Here is a 6847-nt window from a genome sequence, read left to right as displayed (position 1 = left end):
ATTGCTTCCTATTATAAATAATACTAGTTATGTTCCACAACAAATTGCTAGCGTGAGCGAGGGGATTGGGGGAGTACCTTGGAGGTACCGAAAGAGAAAATTTGGAAAGGGCAATATACAGAAATGGGTTTGCTGTTGAAAGGGGAGAGGGAACCCATTCAGCATATGAGGTCTTCCGCCATTTTTCTAAATTCAGCTGGGAAACTGCAAATTAAGGCCAGACCATCTGTCGCCCGCCTCGAAACTGCAGAGCTATGGACATCCGCATTTTGATATATGCTAATATTCTGATAGAAAAATATCCCCAGCGAGCACTCGAATACTTGAAGTACATCCACACAATTCGTACTGTGGCGGATAGGTTTTGTTGGTATGTTTGGCGAGCAAATGACGAACAATTTCGGTTACGTCTGGCTAAGGCGCCTTAGATTCCCAGATCCTCCATTAACTTAAAATTGTGGTTAACTATATGGTGCCACATGGGGTCCCACAGGAGTCCCTCCTATTATTGTGGCTTCCTCGAACAAAGTTGGGGCTCCAGGAAAAATTCTGGCTTGCTTCGCCTTCAATGAGGCTCGTGATTGCTCCAGATAAAAATGTAAATTCAATCACATATGTACAAGTTTTGATAGTCCACACGCCGCTATCTCCACTACTGTACAAGTATTTCAGTTCTTTCGGTCCAAATTTCCCACCAGAAGATGTGTACAAGCTGGAAAAAACACCCATTAAGCTAAACACCTAGCAAAACGGCCTTAGAAGACTACCCTGATAGAAATATAGCCAAAGAACTTAGTATCTGGTTTTACTTTTGGTTTTCCGCTTTATTATCATTGGCCTAGGCAGGCAACGCCTTGACAGAATTTAAAATCGGCAAAACATAACCCGGAGGTGGTCAAAGGTAAAGTTTATATAAAAAAATAGTATTAGGATGCATGATAGGGTCTTTCAAATACCACAGTTTGCCTTCCCTATGAATATCACCATTAGGATTAGTGCCCCCAAAAAAACCCAGGTGAGTATCGTCTGATACATCACCTGTCTCATCCACTAGGCACCTCAGTTAATGATTGCAATGATCCCAGGCTTTGTACTGTGACGTACACAGATTTTGACAGGGTAATAGGAAGAGTTCAAAATTTAGGACCAGCTACATTGCGAATCAAAGCTGACATAGAGTCTTCAATCCGATTATTACCTGTACACCTGCAGGATTTTGATCAATTGGGATTTATGTTTAACAACGAATTTTACTTTGATAAATGCTTACCAATAGGCTGTTCAATATCATGCTCTTTATTTGAAAATTTTGCTACATTTCTGGAGTGGTTGGTCAAGCAAAAGACTTCCCTAACAGTCTGATTCAATACTTAACCAGTGTCACCAAATTCTACATTTATTCTTATCTACATGTGAAGAGCTCGGTGTGCCTGTGGCACATAACAAAACTGAGAGGCTTGTTACATGCTTATGCTTTTTAGGATTGGAAGCAGACACGCTGGCGAGGATATGCTGGCAAATACTGTCGGTTTTGTCGTTACACCACGTTACGTGAGCTGCGATCTCTTATCGGATCCCTCAATTTTGTACGCGGGGCCGTAGCTCCAGGTAGGGTCTAATGTAGACGTGTACAAAAATCACGTTACGTGAGCTGCGATCCCTTATTGGATCCCTCAATTTTGCATGCAGTGCCGTAGCTCCAGGTAGGGCCTTTTGTAGACGTGTACAAAAACCAGGCTACGTGAGCTGCGATTCCTTATTGGATACCTCAGTTTTGCATGCAGGGCCGTAGCTCCATGTAGGACCTTTTGTAGACGTTTAATAGATGCTACATACCATTTAACGCGACCACATCACCGCATTAGTGTCACACAAGGACATGAGACTTGATGTAGCCACCTGGCTAACATTATTTAAAGACCTTAATGTCCGTAAAGACACCATAATCATGAAATTCTTTCCCTTGCTCGTTTGCCTGATCTTATGGGGAAATTTACTGGTAAACAAGAAAGTCATTTTCAAGTCGGGTAGCCCAGCAGTAGTTCACATCCTCATTTCGTGCACATTAAAATCAAAACGGACCATGGCGTTAGTCAGAAAATTTGCATTCCGTTGCCTCGAGTTATGCGTTATTGTTACAGGTGTGCATGTGCCAGGTCGTTCTAACTGTATTTGTGGTGCCATCTCTCGTGGACAGTGGGAAAAGTTGTGTGCACTGGCGCCACAGGCTGACGCAAACCCCACGCCGATCAACGAGGAAATTTGGATGATCTGAAGTTGGAACAGATGCGTCTTTTACAGGCCTCTATATGTGAAAATACACAAAAGCTGTATGCCACAGCCTGGGTATCATTTTCTAAGTTCTGTTTGGCATACAATATTATGTTACGGTATTGAAAACGGCAACAGAAAACAGACTCAGTGACTCAATATTACAATGTAAACAATGCTTTATATATATATAAAAATGAGACGTACAGTTTTACAGACAGTTCAACAACAACATAAAAAACATACACATCAGTATTACCGGTCTTTACAAGTTTCCAGTTCACCTTTGCATCCCAAGGAATGTATTCCAGGAAATCCAACGTAAAGACCATGGGATAAACACACAATCCACACAAGTCACAAATTGTCCTAGACAGGTACTTCGCCAGGTTAGCGAACACGAACACAGTACACAGGTTACACAGAACTGGAACAGTCAAGCCTTTGAATGACGTCACACCCGCAGAGCACAACGCAGGGTAAATACAGGCATGGAGGTATAATCCACTTCAGAACAGTTAAGCTCCCGCAGAAGCTCACAAACGAGCCGTTCAGAGACGTAGAGTAATGTCACCTTGTGGCAGAACGAACGTCCTTTGCAAAACTGAAAACTTCAGTTTAGAGTCCTTGACGACCTTATCGGTCAGGTGAGGTCAGCGTGTTAAACAAATTACACAGTCCACACTGTATAATCATAATCAAGATCCGAACACCAATAAACGTGACTTCCGCAGAAATTCACATAAACCAGACATCAGTACTACTGTGGTACATAAACGGTGCCGGCATAAAAAAACTGTCCTCCCAAAAGAAACTGGCATCACCAGCTCATATCAAAATAATGGACTCGATACGAGAGCGTCTCACACTCTCCTGGCTCCCAGTGGATGCAGCAAAAATACCTCCACTCTGCACAGAAAACACGGCTTATATACGTGCCAGGTGGATTCAACTATTCTTAGACACAGAATTAACAGCCAATGAACATCCAGTTAAATAAACAGAGCATTGAACACGGTGCTTTCGGCCAGGTCCGCACTGTACATATATAACAGGGCCTGTTATGCTTATAACATATAACACAAAGGTCCGCAGACTAACAGTACATGAAGACGTTAAAAAGTCATACATAACAATTAGCGGTGACTTACCAGTGTCTACACCAACCATAGCTAATTATATAGCTGATTTATCATTTTCTCAATATTCCCATTCAACCCATTCATCATATGTGTCGGCGTTATCTTATCAGCGCAAAATCAATGAGCTTCATCACCCTACACAGAACTTCATTATCAGAAAATGATAGAAGACATGAGAAGGCTTAACAGGCGATACAACAGCACAGCTCCTATCACTTTAGATATATTGGGAAATTTGCCGTCTACATAGATTGGAGTTTGTACTACAAGCTATTAGACAACATGAGGCGGTGAGCTATGAGGCAAAATTGTTCATTGCAGTTTATACCCTGGCAATAGTTTGTTTCACATGGGAGAGCTGGTATTTAACGACCTATACTTGGAGCGAACTTTGCTGTTACGGATGTGGCCAATAGTGATGGCAAAAATCATCGTTTCTGAGAGTTCGGTGACGTACATCGAAAACTGTTCAAACAGGAATGTCAGTAACTGCCCATTTCGATTCAGTTCAGGAGAAGTTCATATGTCCAGAAACAACAGTCACCTCTTTTCTATCGGCACGTCCAAAAAGTCTTCATTATTTCTTTTGTCACACGGACGAGCCTCCGTGGACGGGCCTCCCTGGACTCGTCACCAATTCAGTGCGATACTGAGAAAAGCCTTACGTTTTTGTGAATTTCTTATCTCAGCATTCCGGTCGCATTCATTTGGCGTCGGGGTAACTTCCCTTGCTTCTACATACGGGGTTCCTGATGAAACCATTAAGAAATGTTGAAGATGGAAATCTAATTCATTGCAAATCTATTTTAAAATTCATCAGGATTTGGTATGAACCACAGTTAGCTTGTTGTTCGTATATTTACTGGGTCTATAGACGGTCATTAACTCGACCGGTGGCAAGAAATCTGGGCCTGGATCACTTCGGAGTTAATATTTCATGGTGTGGCCAAGGGGGAATGTCATTAGATAAGTTAAAATCTACTGTTGATGAAGATATAGCTATTTACTCCAGGCCTGACGTACTACTGTTCCACTTTGGATCTAATGATATGGTCTCCTGAACCACGCTAGCGTTGGCAGGTCACATTAGGGACATGATATCTTACTTTTCCACAAAACTACCAGAATGTATCATTCTGACATACTACCCCGCCTCTATTGGCATGGGGCCCGAAATATCGCGGCTATAGAGAGGGGCAGAAAGGTAGTAAATGGAAGGGTGGCAGCTGCCGTCCGTCGGGTTGGGGTGGGGGGTGGGGGGTAACAATTGGATTATACAGACACGATGGTATTCACCTGTCTCTTACTGGTAACGATATTTTCATCAGGTCATTTCAAGACACATTAGAAACTCTGTTTAATTAGAACTACATTCTCGGGTGACGGGATCCCGAGTTTTGTCACTTATTCACTAGTGCTACATAGTGCTGTGGATGGCCCGTTTGGGGACACGAGGCGTGGCTATTTGAACTCCGGTTTGTATACCTGTTTGTATGGCCCGTTTGGGGACACGAGGCGTGGTTATTTAAACTCCCGTTTGTACGCCCGTTTACCACATAGTGGTTGGCGTTCAGTTCGCTCGCTAGAATCCTGTCTACCTGAGCAATGCAACTTCTGTAATAAAGTCGCGGCCAAATCTATCCAAACCCATGAACTACTTATTGTTGTTATTTGCCATTGTTGTTCTTCCTGTTGTTTGAGGGTATTTTAATAATTAGATTTTTGTGAAGAGAGTTTTATGGCTTTATGGAGGTCACATGTTGAAAACTATCAGGGTTTAGAAACTCTGACGTCACAGAAAGTTTTTCCAACTATAATCACGACACTGAGTGTTGTAATAACTCTTTTACCGATGAGTATAAGACTGCTGAAATAATGTTCTCAAAAATCCCTTCCTTCTTGTGAACATCAGGAAAAAAAGGTGACGTGACGTCAGAGTTCCTAGATACCGTCAGTATGGCTCATAGCAAGCCCACCATACAATTCAAATATTTGAATGCTTTTCAATTCTCTTCAAAAAATCTAAAAAAAGTAAATAAATAAATAAATGAAAGTATTTTTACGCATAGCTTTCAGTTGCCTGTATGATGAAACTGGCTTCATATTTTAGCTTTCTTTCACTTTAAGTATACTCAAGACATTTTCCCCATATACTATAGCGGTCATTTCCATGGGTGGAGAAAATCTAGCGTTCAGTTCCATGGGTGGAGGGAACCGGACTGCTGCTTACTGATAAAGCTTCCAACATGTGACTTACAAGTACATATATGCACACCATACTGCCGAAAAAAGAAGTGGTTTTCAACGAACGTTACACTGCGCAAACGGTAGTATGAGCGTTGATGGTTGAGAGCGCGGTGTTGACGGTTGAGAGCGCGGTGTTGACGGTTTAGAGCGCGGTGTTGACGGTTGAGAGCGCGGTGTTGACGGCTTAGAGCGCGGGAATCTACAGATTTTCTGTCCAAGACCTGCTTTGAACCCCCACCTCGTGTGAAAGGTTCACACGATTGAAAGGTAAGGGCTTCTAAGCTGCTCATGGCTGCTCATTAAGATTCTTTATCATTCCCCACTATGTCGGCATTTGGAGATCAAATAATACGATTTCTTAAATTAAAATACAACTCGAACCAGACACATTTCGGTGGTCTATTGATAGAAAAGCAAGCATAATAACAATGTGACCACAACGCTCCCCCTGCTATGATATAATCCGGATCCTTTTCGCGGTCCCTTGCACTACTGAAGTTGCCATTGCAGTGCGGTTCCATAAATGAGCCATTCTGTACATAATTGGGACACTTCATCACGGGCTTGCCCTCGGCCTGTCCCATGTATAGCATATAGGATAATCATTCTTCGGTATTGACTCGACTCATTTTGGGCGTATGAGGTGTACAACTTGGATTTTCGAGATGTGGAACTTTAGCTTTATCCTGCGTGGTGGTTACATTCTTCAGCTGACTTGCAGAAGTTGTAGGGCTTGGCTGACTGTAAATAGCCATTTCAGAAGATGAGCTGTGGGACATGGGTATGTAAAGGCGTCGTGACGGGCCTATGGGCGTTGAAACATGAGCGTATGTAGAATGAGGCATGGGTTTCCTTGTCATCTATATACAAAGTGCATATGAATGTAAGACGTGTACAATTGCAGTTGGTTAATGTGCGTTCTGTTTGGATGTACGTGTGTAAGATTTTAATTTGATTTGGTTGACGTTAAACGCATGGCTCAAGAATTCACTCACACGAGGGCTTTCAGTTTTCATGAGTGAAGGAAGCCGCAGTGTGCGAAGGGAGTCGAGGGCAACCTTTGGGAAGTTACAGAAAAACTTTCCCGCGTGTGACGTAAAGGCTTGTAAGCAAAGCTACTGGGAATCAAGTGGTCTTGAACCAACGTAACACTGCGCAAATGAAGTGAGTGTCGTCCACCATCTTCT

Source organism: Liolophura sinensis, chromosome 1 (assembly GCF_032854445.1).
Source record: "Liolophura sinensis isolate JHLJ2023 chromosome 1, CUHK_Ljap_v2, whole genome shotgun sequence".
In the NCBI taxonomy this organism is placed as follows: Eukaryota; Metazoa; Mollusca; class Polyplacophora; order Chitonida; family Chitonidae; genus Liolophura; species Liolophura sinensis.
This window is presented reverse-complemented; position numbering follows the sequence as displayed.